Below are 27285 nucleotides of genomic sequence, written 5' to 3'. Positions count from 1 at the left end.
TAGGGCATTAGCTTCATGATTTCATTTTTTACTGAAAGTAAGAATTTGTTTAGTGAAGGAAGGTTTTCCTGAAACTTTTGTCTATTATAATATAAAAGATATTATCATGAGAAATTTTGAGAAAATTAAATTGAAAGTCACTGATCTACATACTGCATTGCCCATTAAATCATTAAGTTGCTCAAAAGTAATTTATGATGCCAAAAGTCTCCATGTTATTGGCTTTAACATTAAAATAATTGTGGATAATAAAAATGTATTTTCTGGCAATTCTTCAGTTAGGTATTAATTATATGGGGCAATTTCACTGACCTCTTTTAGGAGTTCTACTTGAATATTATATTTAAAATTTGAGGGTTTTATATAGACATGATTCTGGTTTTATTGAAGCTTTTATGGGAAAAATGTTAATCATACTTTATTAAGAAATGATCTTAGCAAATCTTTACCTGACTAAATATATTCAGGGTAATGCAGGATACATTGAGTATAGATAACACCAGGGAATTCAGATATTTGATTCTTATCAAAATAAAAATATCTGGTATCTCTGGAATTACATATGCCTGAGTGCATGCTCAGTCGCTCAATCATGTTCTACTCTTTGTGGCCCCATGGACTGTAGTCTGCTAGGCTCCCCTGCCCATGGGGATTCTCCAGGCAAGGATACTGGAGTGGGTAGCCATGCCCTCCTCCAGGGGATCTTCCCGACCCAGGGATTGAACCTGCATCTCCTGCATTACAGGTGGATTCTTTTACTGCTGAGCCAATTGAACGTGAACGTGAACATTGCTCAGTCGTGTCTGACTCTTTGCAACCCCATGGACTATACTGTCCATGGAATTCTCCAGGCCAGAATATTGGAGTGACTGGGGAAGCCTCCTTAATTATAACAACGAATAATCAAAATGAATGATTCCACAATTGTTTTCTTAGTTACGATTAATACAGTAATCATTGCCTATAAGCCATAGTGCAAGATCCTTAGTAGAGCATGTAAGTGCTAGGAGCTTTATCTTCTACTCCACCACTTCACATAGGCCACGCTCTTTCCTGTCTTTACAATTTTGTTCATGCTCCCTTTCCTTTGAAGTCATTATCTTTCACCTTTCTTAATGAAGCTGGGTCTTAAAGGATGAATACAAGTATTTTAGGCAATGTTATCTCTTCCATGGTGCCTTCATCCATTCTCTTTCGTGTTGTTCTCACATAATCTATTACAGTCATTTATCAGAGATCTCACATTATTATAATTATTACCTTCTGTGAGTTTCTTCAGCTAGGCAATGAGTTACTTGAAGGTGAAGTCTATGTCCTACACATTCTTAAATCCTTGGTGCCCATAACAATGCCTAGGACATAACAGACACTTGATTCTTTGCTAAACATGTGAGAGATGTTATTTCGTTTTAATGGACATTGGCAAATACAAAACACAAAACATTTGACATGAGATCTTAAGAATTTTAATCTATCATCTATTATCTATCTATTCATTTTTACACTGAAAACTTCATTGTTCTCTTTTAAATGTCTGAATGTTAAAATATTAATTTAGGGGCAGAAAATTATATTCATATATATTATTCTGTGGTCCATACAGTGGCAAAAGAGCTGGCTGATTTGGTGTATTCAAGCCAACATTTAATCAAATTGCTGACATCATTTAATTTGATTATGTGTAAGATACAGGCCAAGGCATTTTCATCTTCCCACAGACTGAGATGGTGGTTTAGAGATACAGCCTACATATTAGAATTCTCCCTCCATCTTTTAGTCATCATTACATCAAGAAAAAAGTTAAAAGATAAGCAATTTTTTATGGATAGTTGGGTCATTTAGTATTTTGTTAGATGCTACCATTAAAGTTTCATTTATATTCCCATAGGATTTTCTCCTCACTGTTTCAGCTAATAGAGTTTGAAGTCCCAATGTGTCTATCACTCCTTTGAGGGATTTTTTTACAAAAAAAAATTGTTGCTCTGAAAACACAGCACTAACTTCCTCAAAGAATAAAACAGAGAAACCACAGCTGGAGAAGTGTGAATGCCAATTTACCCTTCATAGCACGTAAAATTACACTTCATGAGTGTAGAGGAAGGCGATATTTAATTGACAGATATTCTAATACATAAATGTATTAGGGTGCCATCTGTTTGATGGCTCTATTGTGTACATATACACTACAAAATATTTTCAAAAAATATATGGTAAGCTAAGAATCTCTAACTCACATATGAATCTGAGAGATGATGTTTTTTATTTTCCTGATTTGAATTCTTCATACATTTCCCCCTTGTATTACAGCTGATTGTTTACATATTTAACCTTCAACTCAATAGAAAGCTTAGGATGTGTCCAAATCTTACTCAGCTCCAGATTCCCAGCATGGTCAACACTGTGTTGACACATAATAAGTGTTCAGCAAATGTTTATTGAAAAAATAAATGAATATATTATTAAAGCCCTGATGTTTTAAACATTTCCCCTAGGAGCCATTTGATATTTTCTCCTGTGTTATAATGCAACAAAGATAAAATCCTCACAATTTCTTTCTTGGCTTATTGAAAAACATGGCAGTAATAACAAAGGGAGAAATTGAATGACTCATAACACACAAAACAATCTTTCATAGCAATCTAAGACTTTGGCCTCCATGTGTGAAACAACTGAATGAGAGGTGAAAAATTCAGTAAAATATTTGGATTTGTATTTTCAGCTAAACATCAAACTGTTGTTATAGGAGGAAACATCTAAGTGATTAAACCATTCACATATGCAGTATTGACCCAGAGCCTGAAAAGTCTAAATGTTGGCTACTGCTTTCAGGTTACTTGTGGAAATTAAACTGGCTTCCCTGCCTTTTCATCAGAACTTCAGTAGGACTGAGGATTCATTATTTTTTTATATTTTGAGATGTAAATATGTTAGCAGGTCATATTGTGTATTTTTTCAGAGCTTTGTTTTCCAGGTTAGTGACATGCTTTTTAAATAATAGAAATCATACCTATCTAATATTAAATAAAAGCATTACTATAACAAATATAAGGAAGTATTCAGCAAAATATACTTTATCATGTGATTCTAACCAACAAAATATTTTTAATGAGTGCACATCTATTAAAAGAATCCTCAAGATGCTGTAATTATTATTCATTTTCTAGAATTGTTTCACCATGAAGCTTTATGCTTCTATGGGGACTTTAATGTTTATGTTTTGTGACGGCTGCATTGACTATTAAAAAGCAATTTGGCTGACATTTTAGGTCTTTTGTTGCCAGTTTTAATTGGATTGTTCATCAAGCATCAACTCCCCCGTTAACTGCAAAAATTTCAGGCCATCGTCAGTTTACAGTAATGACTGTTTAATGATTTTATCCCGTCAGTATGCGAGCTTCGTATGGATATATGCATGATTAGTTTCATATCAAGACCTGTAATTAAATAATTGAAGCTTAAACAGAATGGATATCAAACACGAACACATATTTAATAAAGACTCAGAAGCTTATCAAAATACTGATTAGCAATTAAAGTCAATGTTTTGAGTTCATCTGTGTTAGCACACTTATGGTATCTTAAAAAATATTTGTATAAAGTTCTTACCCAAAGTGAAAGTGAAGTCACTCAGCCGTGTCCGACTCTGCGATCCCATGGACTGTAGTCTACCAGGCTTCTCTGGCCATGGGATTTTCCAGGCAAGAGTACTGGAGTGGGTTGCCATTTCCTTCTCCAGGGGATCTTCCTGACCCAGGGATCGACCCCAGGTCTCCTGCACTGCAGGCAGATGCTTTACCCTCTGAGCCACCAGGGAATACTACAACTTCTTACTCAAAGTTAAAAGAAATTCTCCTTAGTAGAGCAGTAAATTTGGGTTTTCAAAAGGTAATTTATTTACAGGCATCTATCTGCCAGAGAAAGAAAACTCACCTTAACTGTTCCTTTTTCTGGAGAAAAATTAGCCAAAACAGAAAGCCCTAGAGCAGCAATAAATATTCTTATCAATCACACACACTTCAATCCTTAAGAAGTTGACTTATATATCCTCATATTATGCTGTCAACTATTTGTATTTCATAGAGTGTTGGAGCTGAAGTGAATCTTGGAAACCACCTCTTCTAAGTTCCTAATTTTATAATATTTAAGTCCAGATGAGTGAAGTGAGTTGCTTAAGGTCATATAGCTAATTAGTGGCAGAGACAGGGAAAAAAAATCTAGGTCCAACACGTAAACTTGTGTATTCCTGGAGCATCAACAGGTACAAAGAACTGCGTGTATTGCTACTGGTAAATTCCTTTTCTCATTATTCCATTAAAGCAACATATATCAAAACTAAAAACGAAGCAACAAACCCAAACCTGTATACAAAGATATACACTGAGAAGTTTCATTTTCTCGTTTCCCAATCAACTCCATTCTTCCTCCAACCCCTGCAAGTAACCATTTTTACTAGTTTCTCATTCATCTCCCCAGTGGTTTTTCATGCCACTGCACAATGTACGAATATACATTACTATTTTCTCCTTTACTGTATGTAAATATAGTACACCCTATATATGTATTTACATCTTGCTTTATTCACTGAAATATCCATCTTGAGATCATTCCATATCAGTACACAGAAATCTTCCTGTTGTTTTTTTCTTCTTTTAAGCTGCGTAGTATTCCCTTATATAGTTTATTCAATGTGTTGGCAAATTACTAACAACTAATTGAAAATGTTTTAGATGCTAAAAATTATTTCACTGTATCCATAAGAAATACTTATCTGCATAATGGAAAATGTATTTATAGAGAAAAATATATATCAAGATAAAAGCTAAACTCAGGGCAGAGTGCACAGCACTGAAGAAAAACTAGAAAGCCATTATTTCCCCTTTGATTTAAAGTCCTAGTCTTGAAGCTCACTGCATAATTGAGAGGTTTTCCTAAGTTTTACTGATATGGATAAGTGAAAACATGTGTTACAATGAAAATGTTTACAATGTAGCACATAGCAATTTTTACTTCTATGTTATGTCCAGTAAGCATAGCATTTCAAAATCCTTCTGTCATTACTCCAATAGATCATATGACTTGTCTTCTGCACATGGTAACCCACAGATACCTTGCATTTTAAAATAGTTTCATTTCACGTTGGAATGGAAGGTCTGCCTACACCGCTATAGTACAGTGAAAGACATTAGGGAGACCGACCAATTAAGGTAGAAGCAGAATTCTTATTAAATGACAGGACCCAGATTCCCATTTCATGAAACATGTACTCCTGCCACATGCCAAATTCCCATTAACTTCAAGAAGGAATTATGCACAGAAGAAATATGTAGGCTGAAGAGTGCAGGACAAATTAGTCCAGAGCAATCCTTAAATGTCAGTTTAAAATGCAGTGAATGCTTTAAATTATGTGTAGTCATGTTGTTTGGATTGAACATTATCCACTCCCCGCCCCGGTCTCTGACCACATCTTCAAAATGAATGGGACAAAAGATGGCTTGAAATAGAGAAGAGCCTAAACAGCTCGATGTAGAATTGTAAGTAAAAACAGAATCCAAAGATGTGAGTCATGAAAATGTAACGATTCTTTAAGAAAACAGCTTACAAAAAAGAAACTGTAGTTTCTCTCAGTTTATACAATATTTATATTTAAGAAAATAGGCAGAAATATTTTCTGCCTCTATTAATTCAGCCTAATTCAGAGAGTCAAGTTTCATTGTTAAATTCAAATCATATTTAAAATGTAAGTATGTGCTATTGAGTTTCACATGTACTACTGTGCGTGCATGTGTGCTAAGTCACTTCAGTCATGTCCGACTCTGTGCAACCCTATGGATTGCAACCTGCCAGGCTCCTCTGTCCATGGAATTCTCCAGGCAAGAATACTGGAGTGGGTTGCTGTTTCCTTCTCCAGGGGATCTTCCCGATCCAGGGATTGAACTGGAGTCTCATGCATTGCAGACAGACTCTTTACTGACTGAGCCACCAGGGAAGATTACAATGATGAACAGAATGTCAAAAAACACTGTTTCTTTTGAAGAAGTAATATATTTTTTCCCCATGAATACTGGCTGAAAAGCATTCTAAACTGTATCTCTGTTTATGGACACATTTACTAGGCTTAAAGTTTTACAAAATTTGATTAGTAAAAATTAAACACAAGTTTCCCCAATATGTCTCAAGTATTTGGTAACAGGAAAACAAAGGACAAAATAAGTGGGAGAGAGCAACTGAGCATAAGACACCTATCAGGACATGCTGGAAATTAGATGGGCTGGACACATATATTCCATTTCTTTGAGTAAGACTTCTTATTTGCTTTCAGTAAGATACTGCTAATTAAAAATACTTAGTTCCTCTCCATGGAAGAGACAGACAGAAGAGAAGGATCCAAGCAAGCAGAACTGTAACATTCATCCTCCCCAGCTTCATCATCACCTTCACTTCTTTGTTTTTCATACCTTGGTTTTCCACTGGAAATTTTGTTTAAAGAAAGGGTTCTGCAATAAAGCCTGAGCACCACTTCTCCTAAGCATATTCCTGTCTTCCTGATGCTGAGCTCCTGTATTCCAGAACTGACTTTTTGCTTCTCCCTCAGACTGTGACTGTCACAATAGCTCTCTCTGTAGGATGGCTCCATATCAGTACTGGCATTTGTTTGATGTCATGTAGTGATCTTATGTGGAGAAGGCGATGGCACCCCACTCCAGTACTCTTGCCTGGAAAATCCCATGGATGGAGGAGCCTGGTGGGCTGCAGTCCATGGGGTCGCTAAGAGTCGGGTACGACTGAGGGACTTCACTTTCACTTTTCACTTTCATGCATTGGAGAAGGAAATGGCAACCCACTCCAGTGTTCTTGCCTGGAGAATCCCAGGTACGGGGGAGCCTGTTGGGCTGCCATCTATGGGGTCGCACAGAGTTGGACATGACTGAAGCGACTTAGCAGTAGCAGCAGTGATCTTATGGGCTTCCCTGGTAGCCCCTTATAATCTGCCTGCAATATAGGAGATGCAGGAGGTGAGGGTCCCCTCCCTGGGTTGGGAAGATCCCCTGGAGAAGGAAATGGCAGTCTACTCCAGGATTCTTGTCCGGGAAATACCATGGACAGAGGAGCCTGGAGGGCTACAGTCCATGGGGTTGCAAAGAGTCAGACATGACTGAGTGCCTAAACCACCACCACAATGTTTCTGTCTGGGCAGATTAAGGTTGTACAACAGGGAGGTTAAAAAGTTCTATTTACTTCCCAATACCTTTTTGAAAAGTGGTGAATATTCTTCACTATATGTATGAATTTGCTTACACAATCGTATAATTTAATAATGAAATATTAAATTAGAACTTAATATTTACCTGAAATAACTTAATATTGTATATGTCAGCAGAACTTTTCTGTGAAGGACCAGATCATAAATATTTTGGGCTTTGCAGGTCTTATGGTCTCTGTGCAAAGCAACCCATACATAATGAATGGACATGGCTGTGATCCAATTAAACTTCATTTAGAAAAACAGGCAGTAGGCCAGATTTGGCCCACTGGCTACAGTTTGCTGACCCCTGTTAAACTGGTTCGGTTTTCAATACTCAGTGAATCCATGTCACAAAGTGGAGTTTGCTCCCGGGATTATTTAATTGTTCTCTTAAACTGCAAACTACTTTTGTTCCAATGAGGAACCTTCATGAAAATTTGCTTTTAAGGACTGAAAGAAATGTTGCCTTGGTTTTTCAATATTCTAAAGGTACTTCAGCTTACGAGTCAAGGGGATGCATATATATTTCCAATATATTTTAAATCATAAAAAGTGAAAGAAGGAGTTCATCTGTCAATGTGAGTAAATTATGTTCAGCTCAGTCACCTCCAGGAAGATTATTACAAATTTTACATTTAAATTCATAGATAGTACCTAATCTGCTTATAATTTTGTTGACAGCTGCATTTCTGCTCTTCTATCTACCTACAGAGAAGCCCTTGAAATTCAAGAATCTATGTAGTTGTAATACAATCTATGTAGCTGTAGCTTTATTTGAATGCAATTCCTAAAGATTTTGTAAAAATTTTAAAGTGAAAATTCTACTTTTAATTAGCTACCATTGAAAATTACCCAAACAGTTCATCTTCATTAAAAAATGTGGATATTGGCAGGGTCACAGTATAACGGTCTGGAGACCGCATGCTACACACAAGTGCACCACCCCAGGGAGTAACAATCCACGCTGGGGACACTGCAGATCACTGAGTATACTGCAAATCTACAGGTGTATTACAAGTCTTCTGGAAAATGACTGTAGAGAGTGTTATTCTAACAACCCATATTTTACAGTCATTTTCTAGTGGATTGTAATGAAGTATCTCAAGGAAGGGCTGTTACTTATATTCACATTAAAAATAAAAACAAAAGAACATTTGGTTCAGTAGTAGCCTTATGTTACTGAGGGTCCCTTCCTCTAAAAACTGTGGGCACAGGTTGCAGCGAACCTCCTTGGCAAGACTGTAAGAAAGAAAACTATGAAAAGTTTATACTTCGCTCTTCAAAGGATATCCATTTCCATTTGTTTCTTTTTGAAAAGCAAAGTGCACAGTTTTGTTGTAGGTCCCCACTGCGGTGATTTTATCATACCAATCATAGAATAAATATTTTACACAGGGAACTACCAGAAACTATACAGCGTTTCCTAATCATCTTGCTATCGTTCCTGCATGCATGCATGCTCAGTCGCTCAGTTGTGTCTGACTCTTAGTGACCACATGGACCTCATCGGGCTCTTGTGTCCATGGGATTTCCCAGGCAAGAATATTGGAGTGGGCTGCCCATTTCCTCCTCCAGAGAATCTTCCCAGCCCAGGGATTGAACTTGCATCTTTTGAGTCTCCTGCATTGGCAGGCAGATTCTTTAACACTGTGCCACCTGGGAAAGCTATTGTTCTTAATGCTATGTCTTGTTTCCCCTGTCCTTTTAATGTGTGCCACTGATGGAATGATTTTCTAATTGTGTTTCAGGAACATGTCTGAGGGGCTTGGATGGAAGTTGGAGCTTTGAAGGGTTCACTTTCACTCTTATGGTATTTATTGGGGTTGTTTATGCTGGCAATGCACATAGTATCCTGCTGCGAAGGAGGAAAAGTTTGAAAAGTGTTATATGCAGAGGACAGTTCCAAACACACTTTCCTCCTCCCCCAGAAAGAATGTATTTAATTGAAAGATGCAGACAACAACATTGGTGGCAACAGAAGTTTGCAATCTTTAAACATGTCAAACTTGGTCATTTCCACAACATAATCTCTAATCCTCAAAAAACCCTGCAAGAGGGTAGCTGTTACTTACAAACAGCTATATATAAAGAATGTTTTGTCCCCTCAAAATTCATATGTTGAGACCTAATCCCCAAAGTGATGGTATTAGCAGGTAGGGTCTTTGGGGGGTGCTTAGGTCATGAGCAGAGCCCTCATGAGTGGGATTAGTGCCCTTAAAAAAAGAACCCACACAGCCCCTGGTGTCCTCCACCATGAGAGGACACAGTACAAAGACGGCCACCTATGAATAAGGAAATGGGTTCTCACCAGACACTGGTCCTGCTGCTTTCTTGATCTTGGACTTCCCAGCCTCTGAAACTGTGAGAAATAAATTTCTGTTGTTTATAAGCCACCCAGTCCATGGAATTCTGATATAGCAGCCCAAATGAACACAGATGAAGAAACCAAGGCTCAGAAAGGCTACCTTGTTTGTTAAGTGGCAAGCTTGGGAACTGAACTTGAGTCTGTCTGACATCAAATATTCACCTTATTCTATTTTCATTAATGTAAGTTATTTAATAGTAGGAAAACACCAGTGAAGCTTTAGGCATGCTTCATTTTAAAACAGTATCAATTCTGCCCATGTAGAGTAGGAAATGAGCTCTTGGAAAATTAAACTATAAGGTATAAGTTACGATAGATATTTATTTTATGTATAAACACACAAACAAGGATAGATACCAAAATTCCAATGAAATAAAATTACATTTCCAAACTCCTTGCCCAAGTGCTCATTTCTTAACTTATTATCCTATTCTGAAATATTTCAGGTTAAAATTATTGTCCTTCAAGGAGCAAAGTATACTTACATACTTCAAACAGTAAATTTCACTCAGAAAATATGGTTGTTAGCTTTTAAGAAATATAGTTCTGCTACAGTAAGAGAAACTCAAACTGTTGGTGATTCACATCACATAAAAATTTATTTGTTGCCTCAATCTGATTTTGAATTCAAGATGGTATTTGGTGACACTATTATTTCAGTTAGGCATCTCCCTTTGAACAGAAATTGGGACCCAGATGGCTTATATCAGTGATGGTTTGCAACTGTGATTTAAAGCAACCACATATACCTGCAAATGACTTTGTAGCCTTAGGGGAATGCAAAGTGAGGTCACCAGTAGGGACAAGCAGCGCCTTCAACTACTGATGGAAAAATCATTATTTTACCACCTCTGTTAATTACTTTCTTTCATGTCTGAAGTTGGAGAGGAGTAAACTAAACATTCTAGCTAGGACTATGGACTATGGAAATGCATACAGGGATAGAATGCAGCATTTCTGAGCATCTGTGAAGGGCTAAGGACTATGGACTATGGAAATGCATACAGGGATAGAATGCAGCATTTCTGAGCATCTGTGAAGGGCTAAGGACTATGGTAGGTGAGGGGGTACAGATATTAACACAACCCAGTCCTCAGCCTCCAGTAACACTATACCTTGTGTCTACTTATTTTTCCTTCTTTGCCTCTGAACTGAAAAGACATTTCTGCTCTCATCTTTTATCTTTGGTTTGTGTGTTCACCTGCACTCTTTTTTCAAGACAAACTCAAGGGTTTCCTCCTTTACAAACACTTTCCTGAACACTCCTGCCTTTGTGTCCTAGCACGTGTTACACTTTATTGTACAAGTTGATTTATCTTTATGTTAAACCTATTGAACATATTACGGATTTCAGATAGTCCTGCAAAAGCAAGAACTGTGTTTTATTTGTCTCATTAATCAGCTAATATTTAATTCAATAAAAATATTAATTGAACGCTTTATGAGCCAGATACTATGGTTATCAAGCACACCATACATTTAATACATGCTTGTTAAATGAAGGAATAAACTCTAAACTCCAAACTTAGTTCAAATGATCCCAAGCATCCCTGATCATAACTCTCCCTTGCATATCTCTAGCACTTTGGATTCAGTTTACTATGAATTCACTTATGTTACAGATACACAACAAATTCTCAAATTCTTCTGTTGGTATATTCTCCCTCCCCAGATAAATAAAAAACTCCTTGAGGGAAAGGGCTCTATCAAATATTTCTACTCTATTTGCCTGCTTCTGTGTGTGTGTGTGTGTGTGTGTGTGTGTGTGTGTGTGTGTGCGCGCACTCAGTTGCTTCAGTTGTGTCTGACTGGACTATAGTCTGCCAGGCTACTCTGTCCATGGGAATTTCTAGGCAAGAATACTGGAGTGAGTTGCCAGGTCTTCCTCCAGGGGATCTTCCCGACCCAGGGATCGAACTAGCGTCTCCTGCATTGTGAGCAGATTCTTTACCACTGAGCCACAGGGGAAATTTCCTGTGTGTCTATACTTCTTAGTAAAGGGCACCAATCAATTAAGCACTCAATAGTTATGAGTCAAAGAAAGCAACCTTTTACTTTTGGATGGGCATTATTGCCATGAAATAGAGAATTCATTGTTCATCTAGTTGATCATGTCACCAACCTTCCCACCCACCAAATCTCAGTCACCCAATCCTGCCTCTGCAATCTATCCCTGTTTTACCCCTGCAGCAAATGCCTTAGGCATTGCCTGAGGGGCCTTATTATGTCTCCTCTGAACTATTACAACAGCCTGCCTTTAGTATCTGCCCCCTCCCCAGTCCAGCAGTAACAGTGCCAGGAGAATACGCTTTCTACAAACTGAATCTGACTGGGCAGGACATAGACTACCTGCTTGTTCACCATCTTTTCCGTCTTCTAAGGAACACAGTTAGATCACATTTTTCAGCCTTTCTTACAGATAGGTCCATATGACCCTGGAGGAGGAAATAGCAACCCACTCCAGTATTCTTGCCTGGAGAATTCCATGGCCAGAGGAGCCTGGCGGGCTACAGTCCATGAGATCGTAGAGTCGGACATAACCAAATGACTAACATACACAGATATATGACTGAGTCTAGAATACAAGTGTTGAGCACCATTTCCAGGTCTGATCCATAAGAAACTCCCATTCATGATCTTATTTGCTCCTCTCCCTTCCTCTAGTTTAATGTAGGCAAACATGGTAACTTTTCAAGCCATGGAGAAGAATGTGGAGCCACAGAGTAGAAAGAGCCTGGGACCTGAGTCAAACCTGGGAAAATTGCATACAAATGAGGAATTATCAGGTTGCATTTAGATGAACAAGAAATAAATTACCATTTTTGAGCCACTGTACATTTTTAGATTAGTTTGTAACAGAAGCTGGTATTATCTTAACTAACACACCATGTTGTTCTTCTGGTCAAAATCTTTGACCCATTGGCTATCATACTCTCTGCAAAATCCTTAGCATGACATGTACTGGGTCCTTCAGCAGGGGGTTTCCCTGCTGGCTCAGTGGTAAAGAATTTGCCTGCAATGCAGGAGACCCAGCTTCGATCCCTGGGTGGGGAAGACCCCCTGGTGAAGGGAATGGCAGCCCACTCCAGTATTCTTGCCTGGAAAATCCCATGGACAGAGGAGCCTGGTGGGCTGCAGTCCATGGGGTCATAGAGTCAGACACCACTGAGCAACTAACATTTTCACTTTTTTCAGGCCCTTCATAATCTAAATGTGAATCACTCTATCAGTCTCATTCTATTTTAATTCCTTAACTCTTACCTTCCCATGGTCATATACCATACTTTCTGTTAAACCACAATGAATTACTTGGCATTCTCAGAAGGTAAAAGAGTACATTCATGCCAACATCCATGCTGCTCCTTCACTTTAGAATCCATTCTCTTTCTTCTATCTCATAGTTGAAATTCTTTTTATCATTCATGATCCAGTTCATATGTCATCATCTCTAAGACATCTTTCTCTGTTCCTCTTTGTCATAATCAATTGCCTTCCCATTGGCACTCCGATAACACATTAAACAATTCTGTAGCATTAGCATTAACTTTACCTCTAAATTGAAATACATTTTGGCTGTTCATACGTCTATTTTCAAAACTTAGATTGCTATCACCTTGAAGACACAATTGAATCTCACTCATTTGTATAAACCCCAGCAATCAGCACATGCTTTTATACACAGTAGTGACTGAAGAAACAGAGGTGGAATTGGTATTACCAGGTTTATTTAGCAAATTAAACTTTTCAAAGTATCTTATGAGAGTCCTGCATTGCAGGCAGATTCTTTACCATCTGAGCCACCAGAGAAGCCCAAAGAGAACCTTATAGCTGAGTACACTTCTTTACCTTGCCCTCCTGCAGATAATATTCACTGGACAAAGTTCAATTAAAAAAAAAAAAAACACAATGACCTTAGACACTGGAGAGTAAACAAAAGCAAGCAGATTCTGGTGGGGAATAAAAACTTGGAAGAAGAGAAGGTGTTAGTGAGTTTCCATTTCTAAATTTTTTTTTAATTGAGTGTAGGGAATGGTCAGAGCTGCATGAAGTGGTAAAAACCTTGACGTATAACTCTCAGTATGAGTTAAAGGACCAGAAGACAGTCAGGCAATGACAGTCACTGAAAACTAAAGAAGGAACTTCCAAAAGGAGACAAATATATAGAGAGGCTGCAATCCACATTCTTCATATAAACTTTGCCCCAATCTCTGGCTGATGCTGGAACCACGCATGTGTAGGGCAGACTCCAGCTGAGAATAAAGGAACTGAACTGAGATTTGAGTTGCAACCCAAGAGGCAGAGTTCGTTGACTGAGTTAAAAAAAAAATGAACTGTTTACTAGAGATAAAATGGAATGAGAAAATCAAAATTCTTTAGGGGAACATAACAGAAACCAAAGTCCCCACGATATAACAATCACAATGTCCAAGATACAGTCTAATATTAATAATATGATAGGAAAAAGTGACCCATTCTCAAAAGAAGAGATGGCCTTATAGAAACTCACTCCAAGATAATCCAGATGTTGGAATTAGTATACAGGGATTTCAAAGTAGCTATTGTAATTATGGTCATGAATATGAAGGAAGATATGCTTATTATAAATGGAAAGAAAGGGAATCTCAGCAGAGAAACAGAAACTATTTTAAAAGACTAATGGAAATGCTAATGTGAAAATTACAATCATTGAAATAAAAAGTGAGGACGTGCAAGTAAAGAACATGATTCATTCTCATTAGTCCCTTCATAGGTAACAGTTAGTTTGGGGTTATTTGCTTAGTTCATCTTACCTTTTGTTTGAAAACTGCCCAGCACCCACAGAGAAAGGGCTCCTGTGACACTTATGTGATTCTTCTGAAATTCTGAGAACGTTATCAGAGAAAAAATTCATCATTGTCCCCCTTAACCATGTTGTCTAGTTAAAGAGGTTCCCTGATTCAAGAACCTAAGCATCTGGCATTAAACTAGGTCTATCCCATACCAATCTCAGAGAGGCAACAGTAAGTCCTGCCTCAATACTGGCATATTGAGAGTTTGATCTTCCAAACTAACTCCTTTTTTCTCTCATATCTATTGTTTTCAAGTGAGGGGGAGCAGAACACAGCACCCCAAAATGTAATACTTTCACATGTGTACTGTTTTGAGATAAAGGCAATTAAAATCAGCATACTCGAGAAAAGCCTTTTACTTCCCCCTTAACTGTCTAGAAGCTTCCCTGGTGCCCTGACAGTGTAGGAGATGCAGGTTCTATCCCTTGGTCAGGAAGATCCACTCGAGAAGGAAATGGCAAACAACTCCAGTATCCTTGCCCGGAGAATCCCATGGACAGAGGACCCTGGTAAGCTGGGGGTCGCAGAGTCAGACATGACTCAGGGGCCAAACAACTACAAAACAATTAATTGCCTAGGAGAATTGATATAGGAGACCTGGTCTGGAAAAAGAACTACTGCCAGAGAGAACATTTTACATCACAAGACTTATCTATATGGCAAGGCAAACATTTGTTTGCCAAACATTTGCTCTTCTCATCTTCCTGTGAACTGTTTTCCTTCCCTCTGAGGTCCTAGATCTTTACCCCTTCTCCATAGCTCAAGATGGTATCTGAGTATTTTAATGGGCTCCTCTATATGTGAAATTTGTTTTTCTCCTGGTAATCTATCTTGGGTCAATTTAGTTATTAGACCAGCCAAAGAACCTAAAAGGGAAGAAGGAAAATTTTTTCTAGCCCTACATAAGAAGCCTTCAGGTTATCATTTTATTTCTCATGTAGCTTCCCAAAGGAAATTAATGCTTGGATGACTGACAAGAATATTTTAACCTACTTAATAGCTATATTTCATGTTTTAAAAAGATCAATGTACCTACTGTTTTTATACATCAGTATCTTATGAGTTTGGTTAAGGAAAGGCAGACTCCTACTGGCCAAATAACTCTAGATGCTGTAAAAAATTAAAATAGACTTCAGGTACCAGATCGTGGTAAACTATATCTCATAGTGGTACCAGATAGTGAGCAAAGTCTGGGAGACAGTGAAGGGCAGGGAAGCCTGGCGTACTGTAGTCCAGTAGGGTTGCAAAGAGTCAGACACAACCGAGTAAGTGAACAATAGCAACAAGCGTTACAGGATAGTACCTCCCCACGAGGCCCAGATCTGCAATCCAGTCTTTCTATATAATGACTCTATCTTCTCATTATCCGAAAAAAAAAAAAAAACAAACAAAAAAAACAAGTATGTTAAAGTTCATATTATTCACAGATATTGCATCTTGCTCAACTATGTCTACCCTAGTCCAGGAATATTTGTAACATCTTATAGGAGCTTCTTACTAAAAATACATTTATTTCAAGTAGAAACTTATTACAGCTCATGTTTTATTAGTGCAATAGACCAATGTTACTCTTGAATATAAAAAATAATATACATATATTTAAATGTGCTAGGGCATTTCCAGGTAAAGCTGGAAAATGTACATTGCAAGAATGTTTACTATAAAGCATAATATATATTCATTATGTTATTATCTTATTTAGAAGCAGGGAAAGAAAACTGCTCTATATTTTCTACCTTAACTCTGAATTTTCGAAGTCAGAAGCAGCTGATATTTATACAGGAAGACAAATTAATAAAAAGGTATTTGCTTTTGCCAATGAGTTTTCAGACATATCTCTTCCGTATGCAACATATATGCTCTGGTGAGTGCATATACATAACCAGTGCTCTGTTAAATTATATTTTAACCGCATGATTGAAAATGAACTTGTAATAAATTGTACTGCAAAATAAAGTATTTTTTTTGTACAGATGACTCCCCCTAAAACCTACACACATCAATTTAGGTTTATGGTATGCAGGAGGACTATGTGGTCAACTTCAAAGAATTTAGCGGACCATCAGTCAACATTCAAATTATTTTCTCAAACACTCAGGAAATTCTTAAATGAACACTACCCACAAATTGAACATTCTGGAAATCAACTGTATCAAAATGAAAGAGCTTAAAAGAAATATATATATATACACAAATGTTACAAAACAGAAATGAAAAATCGGTGGAAGCCTGGAGCTCCTGTAGCTGACTTTTAATATGAAATGCAATATTACCATGGTTAAACAACTTGCTATTTTTTCATGGCTAAACACTATTTGTATGGAAAAAGCAAGTTATTATACAATGTTAGCCCTTCCTCTTCTTATCCATAATAATGCAAAAATCAAGTCAGAAAGACAAAGCGAAGGAATGAACATGGTATAACAACAACTCAAAGCAAATATGAATGGAGAAATGATTTTCTATTCTTAAAAACTAATGTAACTCACTATGAAAATGTGACAAAAAAATCTCAAGTTGAAAGAGGTTAATAGTTCTACAGAGGCTTCCCTGATGGCGCAACAGTAAAGAATCCACCTGCCAATGAAGGAGACATGAGTTTAATCCCTAGGTCTGGAAAATCCCCTGTAGGAGGACATGGCAACCCACTCCAGTATTTTTGCCTGGAGAATCCCATGGACAGAGGAGCCTGGTGGGCTACAGTCCATGGGGTCGCAAAAGAGTCAGACCACGACCTAGCAACTAAAAACAATAGTTCTATAATCACAGAAATTCTATACTTTCTTCTTAGTGTTCATTGAAAACATTAGTAATTTCATTCAATACCCTACTCTATCATTTAAACAAACATGTTATTGCTCACCCAACACAACTTTCAATTTTAAAATGTTACACAGCATTTCATTACAGTGCTGTTAACACTTCTGTACAAAGGCAGATGCATATTAGTTGCAACCTCAGAAATATCTAAGGTCATCAGCTAATAGTATTGATCAGGCATTGAAATTAATATTCTTTGAAACTGTCTGGGAAATATAATCTTACTAACAATTAATGTCTCTCTACAAACATTTCGTGTATACTTTCACCATATGGAATTAATTCACTTAAACGATTTTATAAACTTTGGGAAAACTCATCCTCTTGTAAATCTTGATGTTACTGACTATAAGCAGATTTGAGATCAGATTGGTTGTTTGGGGCTTCTTTGCAATTTCTTTTAATCCTTTGACTTCAGACCCTGCCTTTAGTAATCCTCTTGATATAGCTGGATATTCATAGTTCAGTACCAGGGTTGGCTTCTATCAAAATGGTATTGGAGGCTCAGCACTTCCCAATAGGCTCTCGCTTTTCCCTGGAGATCAAATTCAAACAACAGCATCCAACTACACTAGAGAAGTTTAAATCACGTAGAAGTTATCCTTTTTTTTTTTTTTTAAAGTAATTAGCCTCTAATTAAAATAAATAAATTAAAAAACAAAAATGGCTAACACACACACAAAAAAGAAGTTATCCTTTTGTAAGAGATATTTAACATTTACGTGGAAAATCTCCACTTGTAAGGGTATCTCCCACTCTGGATGAGGGAGGAAGGATGACTGTAAATTTCTAGAAATTCTCTTATCAATGGTTAAGGTAATGATTTAAATCTGCATAACAGCCTTACCCTGGATTACTGTGCTTTTCTTGGTTACCTGTCATGACTGCCAGCCTCTCCACCCCCACCAACATCTTCTAGTCTTTAGTTGGAGAAGGTATTTATTTAAGCTGATAGTTTGGGCCATTAGTGGGGGTTACTCAGTTTTCTAGGGTATCTCCCAAGGTATTCATATTATTTCCCTGATTCTGGGAAAGATTGAAGGCAGGAGGAGAAGGGGATGACAGAGGATGAGATGGTTGGATGGCATCACCGACTCAATGGACATGGATTTGGGCAGGCTCCAGGAGTTGGTGATGGACAGGGAAGCCTGGTGTGCTGCAGTCCATGGGATCTCAAAGAGTCAGACACAAATGAGTGACTGATGCATATTATTGAACTTCTATTCATTTTTCTCCTGTTAATCTGTCTTGTATTATGGGGGTCTCAGCCAAGTAACTAGAAGGGTAGTGGGAAAATTATTTTTCCTTCCCCATAAATTTTTAATATGATTTTACAAATTTCCAATCAAAACTACTTTAAACCTCCTCCCAGTCCCCTAAAGATGTACTAAATGATTTACACAAATCCAGAAAACAATGAAATAAGAACCTGGAATCTAAACATACATGCACTTGAATAGGAACAAGTAGAGTGGCAATTTTAAGGTAGCACAAATGTAGTGCAAATTTGGCTAAGGCTTTCATTTAGAAAGTCTGTGGTTGTACTTTGTCATACCTTCTCATATTCTACTTTTCCTAACACCTGATGACAACTGCAAGGTGTGTCACACTTTATAAAATACTTTCATCAGATCATTGCATAGTCACTCAGAGAAAGTTAGGGACTACAAAAAGCTACTTCATAAACCATTTCCAAATACAATGTCATTTTTTCCAAAAGCTGTGAGGAATACTACCTTTCCAGGAACTTTTTATTGAGAACATATCTGAAAAAAAAATAGTTAATGGAAAAGAGGAACATTAAAGACTATTACTATTCAGATCAGATCAGATCAGTCACTCAGTCGTGTCCGACTCTTTGCGACCCCATGAATCGCAGCACGCCAGGCCTCCCTGTCCATCATCAACTCCTGGAGTTCACTCAGACTCACGTCCATCGAGTCAGTGATGCCATCCAGCCATCTCATCCTCTGTCGTCCCCTTCTCCTCCTGCCCCCAATCCCTCCCAGCATCACAGTCTTTTCCAATGAGTCAACTCTTCGCATGAGGTGGCCAAAGTACTGGAGTTTCAGCTTTAGCATCATTCCTTCCAAAGAAATCCCAGAGCTGATCTCCTTCAGAATGGACTGGTTGGATCTCCTTGCAGTCCAAGGGACTCTCAAGAGTCTTCTCCAACACCACAGTTCAAAAGCATCAATTCTTCGGCGCTCAGCCTTCTTCACAGTCCAACTCTCACATCCATACATGACCACAGGAAAAACCATAGCCTTGACTAGACAAACCTTTGTTGGCAAAGTAATGTCTCTGCTTTTGAATATGCTATCTAGGTTGGTCATAACTTTCCTTCCAAGGAGTAAGCATCTTTTAATTTCATGGCTGCAGTCACCATCTGCAGTGGCCATCAATTAAAGACAAGTTTATTTTCTCTTCTATGCAGCAAAGAACAACTCAAAAGCAAAACTATTGGAATAGCATTTGGTTTTGGTGAAAGAGTTTTATAGTTTTATTCTTCAACTATGTATTACTATTATTGTTGTTGTTGTTCAATTGCTAAGACGGGTCCAACTCTTTGTGACCCCATGGACTCCAGCATGCCAGGCCTCCCTGTCCTTCACTATCTCCCAGAGTTTGTTCAAACTCATGTCCATTGAGTCAATGATGCCATAGGCATTAATGTTATTTATCTCATTTTTATTTATACATATAATACTTACAACCAAAGATCAAACAGTAGGTGATGCTAGTAACAGAGACAAACAAGAAATAAATGAATGAACCAGCATTTTACCTAGGCTTCTACTGTGATGAATACTAATATGTTAATGTTCAAGTTTCCACATTAAAATGCTAAATTAGCCTTGGCCCTTGTTGTGAAATATAGGCAAGCAGAAAAGTTCAAATACATTATCACATATTAATTGCCAGTAATGACTTGTATGAAGGTAATTTGTGTTATTTAAAGTAAGTTAACAGATACAGAAAGAATCTTAATTAATGAATTTGCCAATTATCTGTCCAGCTATGAGTTTGTGTTTTGTTTTTAGTCTGATCCACATCTGCTTTTGAATTCTACTTAGAATAATTTCTGAAGCTACAAAGGTTGGCTATATGACCTGTCCTATTCTTTGTGGCCATCATTTTTTTATCTATTCACTCAATGCTTTGTCAGAGAATGAAAATATCAAAGCAAATCACAGTCTATGTGTACAAAATATTTCATTAGGAGACACATTCCTAAGAATCTAACTTCATAAGGTGCCTAAACAATACCACACATAAAAGAGAAAGAATTCAAGTGAGCCATTGTATGAGGAGACTTAATTTTCTCCCATTCTCTTAATATTCGTGGAACAAAAAAAAAAAAAAAAAGCTTTTTTTTTTTTTCCATTACCTCATCTTAAGTAGTTTTTCAAATCAAACCCATACTCACACTCATGCTGTCACTGATAATGGATCTTGTGTCAAAGAAAAAGAGCATAAAGGACCCGATAATAAGTGTAATTATCAAACATCAAAAATGTAGATCAAAGTGGATTTCCTGACTCTTCTATATGCAGTCACTTCACAGCATTTTACTATTCATGTCATGTGGCCCTGACAGGATATATTAACTTTCTCTATTATGAGAGCAATGGGATTGGCACACTTCAGTTAGAAGCTAGCAATAAGTAGAGTCATTATTTCTCTATCTTATTTTAGTGTTGTGTGTGTGTGTGTGTATACTGTGTTTGTAAAATGTAGCCCCCAGGCCCCTAGACACACCACACTGTGTCTCCAGAGGTGAGAGTGAGCCTTCAGGGGAATGTTAACCTCCCTCTGAAGGATAGATCCAGGCAAGGATTTGACTTCTTTCAGATAGTACAGTATTTCCTGTCTCTGGTAAATACTTGACATATCTTTGGGAGGGACTGAATTGTCTCAAGAGGGAAACAGAGTATTTCTAGAAACTTGCCAGGCTGAATCATTTCAATAACTCAAGTAATCTGATTTTCCACCTCCCTAAATCCCATATTCCCTTCTTTCCTCAACACTTTTCCTTATACATTTTTTTCTTTGAGAAAATTTGCATTTTCTTTTCCTATTCATTGCTGAATTAAAAATTGTGTGTTAAGTATTCTGTAAGTAGACTTCCAGAGTCTTGATAACCCGCAACCTTCCAGTAACTGTAGTTCACTCTGTTTTATAGATTTTGTCTATTATTTGGTCAGGGCATTAAAAAAACACGTTGGTGACAGAGGAATTACCTCTAAACTGACCTTCCACTGAAGTATTATTCAAGATGATCAAGAGAGGAAAAATTTCTTGTAATTTTTACCAAGATTCATCTGTAGGTTCAAAGAGACAGACCTTCTCAGTAATAAAACTTTTTAGAGTCATATGTCTGTGCCATTTCTCAGCCACAGGATAAGAACAAATATTGTTTCATATTTTCTATAAAAATTGGGAACATATTTGTTAAAAGAGAAATTAATTGCAAAAGAAAAAGGGCAAGACCATATGCACAGGGACAGATGGGAACCAGGCATAAGGGGGAAAAATATTTCTTAAAGAGTATGTAAAAACCATTTAAAAAACGCAAAACACTTTCAAATTAGTAAATTGAAAATCAATAGATTACAACAAAATTTCAATGAGTTTTAAGTATTCTGAGGTTAAAAAACAGCCAGTCATTAACACATAACTTCAAACTCAACAGAAGATCATTTTTGTTGCATTTTAAAGATCTCAGGGGACTTCCCTGGTGGTCCAGTGATTAAGATTCCACTCAGGCTTCCAACGTAGAGGGCATGGTGTCCCTGGTGTAGAAACTAGGATCCCAGGTGCCATGCAGCACAGCCAAAAAATAAAAAACAAACAAACAAAAAAACAAACCTCCATCAAGCTTTGTTACACTTGGGCATTTCTTAAATGTTAGTTTGAAAATAGACTGGGTTCTAAACAAGGGTTTAATTAATGGCTAAACTAACTTAAAACTATCCCATTAAATAGACAAATATGATAATATATAGATTAGCCAATTGGCAAACTTCATTTTTCTCTACAGGGTAAAATGGCCTGGAATCTGGCACAGCTGTTGAAGTTGTTTACCACAATACTAGTTAGATACAAGTTTATGGAATTAAATGTTCCAGGCAAGAAAGTAATTTTATCATCTTCTTCCCCAGGGGAGGAAATATGGGTAAAGAGTTTGAGATGGCAGACTTCATCAATAAATTATGGTCAGTGTAACAGTATTGGAGAATTGGGTGTTGGTTTCTATCATGACCAGTGAATAATGCTCTTGTCACTGTTTTTAAAGGGCAAAGAGCTAAGAGCTATGAGAAGAAAACAAAAATAAAGTAAAGTAAAATAAAAGTTACAATATATGTAGACGTGGCTCAGAGGTTAAAGCGTCTGCCTGGAATTCGGGAGACCTGGGTTCGATCCCTGGGTCGGGAAGATCCCCTGGAGAAGGAAATGGCAACCCACTCCAGTACTCTTGACTGGAGAATCCAATGGAGGGAGGAGCCTGGTAGGCTATAGTCCATGGGGTCGCAAAGAGTCGGACACGACTGAGCGACTTCACTTTCACTTTCAAACTTAAATGGATAGTGTAGTGTTAAGATCAGAGGTTCTGGAAACTGACTATGAAGGTTTTAATCCTAGCACACCACTTAATGTCTCTGTTAATTTAGGCATTGCTAAACCTCTCTGGGCCAGTTTCCTCATCTGTAAAAGTGGTCAATTAACAAATAACCCATAGATTTCTGGAGAGAATTGAATGAGTTAGTTCATGTACTTAGAACTGCCTGACACAGGGTAAGTGCTCACTAAATTTTGCAATCTTATTAATAAAGAGGAATTTGGAATAATTTACATATAAACATTTAGAAGCTAGGTATTATTGTTGTTCAGTCACTAAGACTGCAGCATGTCAGGCTTCCCTGTCCTTTACTATCTCCTAGAGTTTGCTCACTCTCATGTCTATTGAGTCAGTGATACCATCCAACCATCTCATCCTCTGTCACCCCCTTCTCCTCCTACCCTCAATCTTTCCCAACATCAGGGTCTTTTCCAATGAGTCGGTTATTCTTATCAGGTGGCCAAAATATTGGAGCTTTAGCTTCATCAGTCCTTCCAATGAATATTCAGGGTTGATTTCCTTTAGGATTGACTGGTTTGATCTCCTTGCTGTCCAAGGGACTCTCAAGAGTCTTCTCCAGCACCACAGTTCAGTTCGAAAGCATCCATTCTTTGGCACTCACCTTTCTTTATGGTCCAACTCTCACATCTATATATGACTATTGGAAAAACCATAGCTTTGACTAGACAGACCTTTGTTGGCAAAGTAATGTCTCTGCTTTTTAATATGCTGTCTAGGTTGGTTCTATGCAAAGTTGTGAAATGACTCAAAGTTTCATTTAGAGCACTTTCTTCCCTCTTTCTTTAAAAATCCCCTTTTCTTTACAGCTTCATCTTTTCCTCCCAAGTGGCCCTTCCCCCTCTGGCTATGAAATCCCACCCAAATATACCTTCTTAAATAAAACTATAATTGAGTCCCTTTTAGAAAACTCTCATGTATCCCAACAAAACTCATTCATCCTGTGGCACATTCTCTCAAGTCAGTGCCATGGGATTGCAATTGGAATGATGAACTACCATGGAGGTGGTGCTGATATTTTGATAAGAGCCTTCAATGTCTGAATCCAAAGGGGTGGGTATTCAGAGATTATCATCAAGACATAATGACTCTAAATGTGGCTGTTTGCTGACTCCTCTCAGTTAGTTGAAGGATAACTCAAGAGCTCCTGGAGCCTAAGTTTGGGTATCCAGCTAAAATTCAAGACATAATTTTGGTATCTCATAAATATGCATTTAACGTCTCTAAAATATAACTCTGGTTGGTTTTATTTTATTTTTTGACCACACTGTGCAGCATGCAGAGTCTTAGTTCCCCAACCATGGATTGAACCCAAGCCCCCTGCAGTGGTAGCTTAGAGTCTTAATCACTGGACTGCCAGGGAAGTCCCCCTAAAGTATAACTACTGAGTCTCTTAATCTCACCACACTCTTTTCCTTTCTTACCTAGGTGATACCACAAGGTACCCAGTTGCTCAAACAAGAAAATGGAGTTATTAGAAATTTCACTTTTTCACATACCTCCGACACCCACTTCATCACCAAATTCTAGTGACTTCCTTCAAAAATATATCTTGAACCTATCTACTTCTCTTTGTTTCCCATTACAAGCTACTATCATCTGTTACCTGAATAACTGCAATAATCTCCTTTCTAGTCCCCCACTTCCAATCTTACCCCTTTCAATCTATTTCTTTTACAATAAACAGCCCTGGATACTCCCTTCCTTTGCTTAAATGCCTTCAAAGGCCTTCTACTGCAGTTAGGAAGACGTTTAAACTCATCATCATAGCCTCCAAAGCCTTGTGACTTGACCTGTGTTTAGCTTTCCGTTTCCTGTTGAGCTGTTCTCCACTTAATGCACTACGTTTTTGGCACACTGGTCTTCTAGCAGCCCCTAGATGGAGCCAGCTCTTCCCACCACAAGTACTATGCCTATGCTTGAAAGATTCTCCCTACCCTACCATTGCCTCATCACATCTTGTCTATTTCCTTCATAATACTTATGTCTTTAATTTAAATTTTTCCCTTGTTTTTTGGATGTGTCCCTCTTTTTCCCACTAGACTACAAACTCCATAAGCAGCATTATTCAATGTTGTACATCTAGGGTCTGGCTATAGTTGGTGCTCAGCAAATATATGAATAAATAGTACATTTCAATAATCATTTAATGAATGGTTGGGAAGGAACATCTTTTTTTTTTTTAATCCCCTCTAACACAGAAAGATATACATAGCTTCTCATTGACACCATGTATAAGACCTACCCATCATCTAAAAATAGTTACCTCAATACAACACGCACTTGTCATTTTGATCATATAAAAGCTAACTATCCTTCAGAAGGAGTTAGTACTTTAAACCCGACAGCGCTGCCTATGGAGGTGGCAGCCATCTCCTACGGCATTGTGGCTGCCCTCAGACCCCTTGTGAAGCCCAAGATTATCAAAAAGAGGACCAAGAAGTTCATCCAGCACCAGTCAGAATGACATGTCAAAATTAAGTGGAACTGGCGGAAACCAGAGGCATTGACAACAGGGTCTGTAGATTCAAAGGCCAAATCTGGATGCCAACATCAGTTACAGGAGCAACAAGGAAACAAAGCACATGCTGCCCAGTGGCTTCTGGAATTTTTTGGTTCACAATGTCAAGGAGCTTGAAGCGCTGCTGATGTGCAACAAATCTTACTGTGCTGAGATTGCTCACAAAGTCCTCTCCAAGAGCCGCAAAACCCTTGTGGACAGAGCAGCCCACTTGGGCATCAGAATTAGCAATACCAATGCCAGGTTGTGCAGGGAAGAAAAGGAATAGACAGCTTGTGTGCACACTTTCTTTGTGTTAATAAAACCATAAAGCTCGGCAAAAAATAAAAGTAAACATGACAGTCAGTAAAGTATAATATTGCCTGCTTTTCAGTGTCATACAATGTGTTCCAGTTAATACCTATACAATTTGCAAAATGTCTTTTGTTTTAAACCTCCTATTTGAAATAGTAGGTTCAGTTGTTCCTTTTACAATCAAAAATATGAAATGTCACTTTAACATAACATGGTAGTTTCTGAGTAGCTAATATGTAATGAGATGCTAAAATCTTGGAAGAAAATTGAGTTTAAAATGAAAGGCACGAGATGGCTCTGGACTCAAAGTTATTTGGGGGATTTATTTTCTAAAGTTGGCCTCAAAAAGCAACAAAAATAAATTAGAATTGTAACCTGATTACGGCACTTTCCTTTTAAAGATTAATAAGGGTTACTTGGTTCAATTTTATTCTAATAATATTCTAATGATGTCAATGAAAAGTCACTCTCATCTACTCTCAAGGACTGAGATAGTCTCTTAATCAAAGTCACTTTATTAGCTTTAGTTTTGATCCATGCCATGACGTTAAAAAATAATTCTTTTTCTTCTTTAAAGAAATTTGTAGAAAATTCAAACTAGAGACAACAACCCACTATCACCTTCAGATTTACTATTTAAGCCTAATGAGAATCTTATTTGTGTTATCTTCTGGTACCATAATTGCTCTCTGTGAGAAAGAAGTCATTTCTTATGAGGAACTCATATCCCTAACTCCTTTAAGTGCTTCTGGTATGAGATTAAATATTAATTTGAAGTACATCTGTGCTTATTCAGTTCAGCAGGTCCTGCTTATGAACGGTGATATAACAGATTTTCATTTTGCAGCACATAGCAATATGCACTACACTGCCTTTCCACCAGGGATCACTATTTTGGAACAGACAACAGACTTCAATGACCTTCGCCTTATACTTTATGCACTTTTCCATCCAAGTCAATTTATAAAATCAGGTCTTCCCAACCTTAAAGTATAAGCTAATCCTTCTGTTTTCTTTCTAAGACAAGTACCTGGAGTACCACTGTCTTGGGACCAGCATCAAACATTAGTCAAGAATGTTGTACTCTGTTGGGAAGAGCTCACTGTTATACTAAATACAGAAGATACACTTTGTCAAACAGAATAAAATTTCTGCTTGAAACTTTATGAAATATAATGCATCAAGCTCTATATTCTGGAGTACCAAATACAATCTCAGTTATTTAAACCACAACTGTAAGATTTATATTAATGCTTATGGGACCTTGACATTCATTGTTATAAATGGACTTTTTATGAAGAAAAATACAGTTTCCCTGGGTTTTGAAAGATAATCCTACATCATTAATTTTACTTTGGTATTTAAAACAGCCATTTAAACTACAATGAATATTTCTAGATTTCTACTAGCTTGTCTTCCATGAAAATGTGATAAGAATAAAGGGCACCAGTCTAACTGGAACCATTTTATCCAAGAACTGAAAGAAATAGAGTTATTTCCCATTCCCTGGCCACCTTAGCATGTCCCCCACTCCCATTCTTACTCCTATTCCTAAATAAGGTAGAGTTTGCA

General features: G+C 37.5%; 1 protein-coding gene and 1 pseudogene across 6 annotated transcripts in view; one reads left to right on the top strand and one right to left on the bottom strand.

The window, feature by feature from the left end:
* TENM1 (teneurin transmembrane protein 1) overlaps positions 1 to 27285 on the bottom strand; it is a 908231-nt gene that overhangs the window by 446751 nt on the left and 434195 nt on the right. The gene's annotated exons all lie outside the window — the stretch shown is intronic.
* LOC113887494 lies at positions 25129 to 25687 on the top strand (annotated as a pseudogene).

This window comes from Bos indicus x Bos taurus, chromosome X, assembly GCF_003369695.1.
Source record: "Bos indicus x Bos taurus breed Angus x Brahman F1 hybrid chromosome X, Bos_hybrid_MaternalHap_v2.0, whole genome shotgun sequence".
Lineage (NCBI taxonomy): Eukaryota > Metazoa > Chordata > Mammalia > Artiodactyla > Bovidae > Bos > Bos indicus x Bos taurus.
Note: the sequence above shows the minus strand (reverse complement) of the source record. Positions and strands in the feature narration are given on the sequence as shown.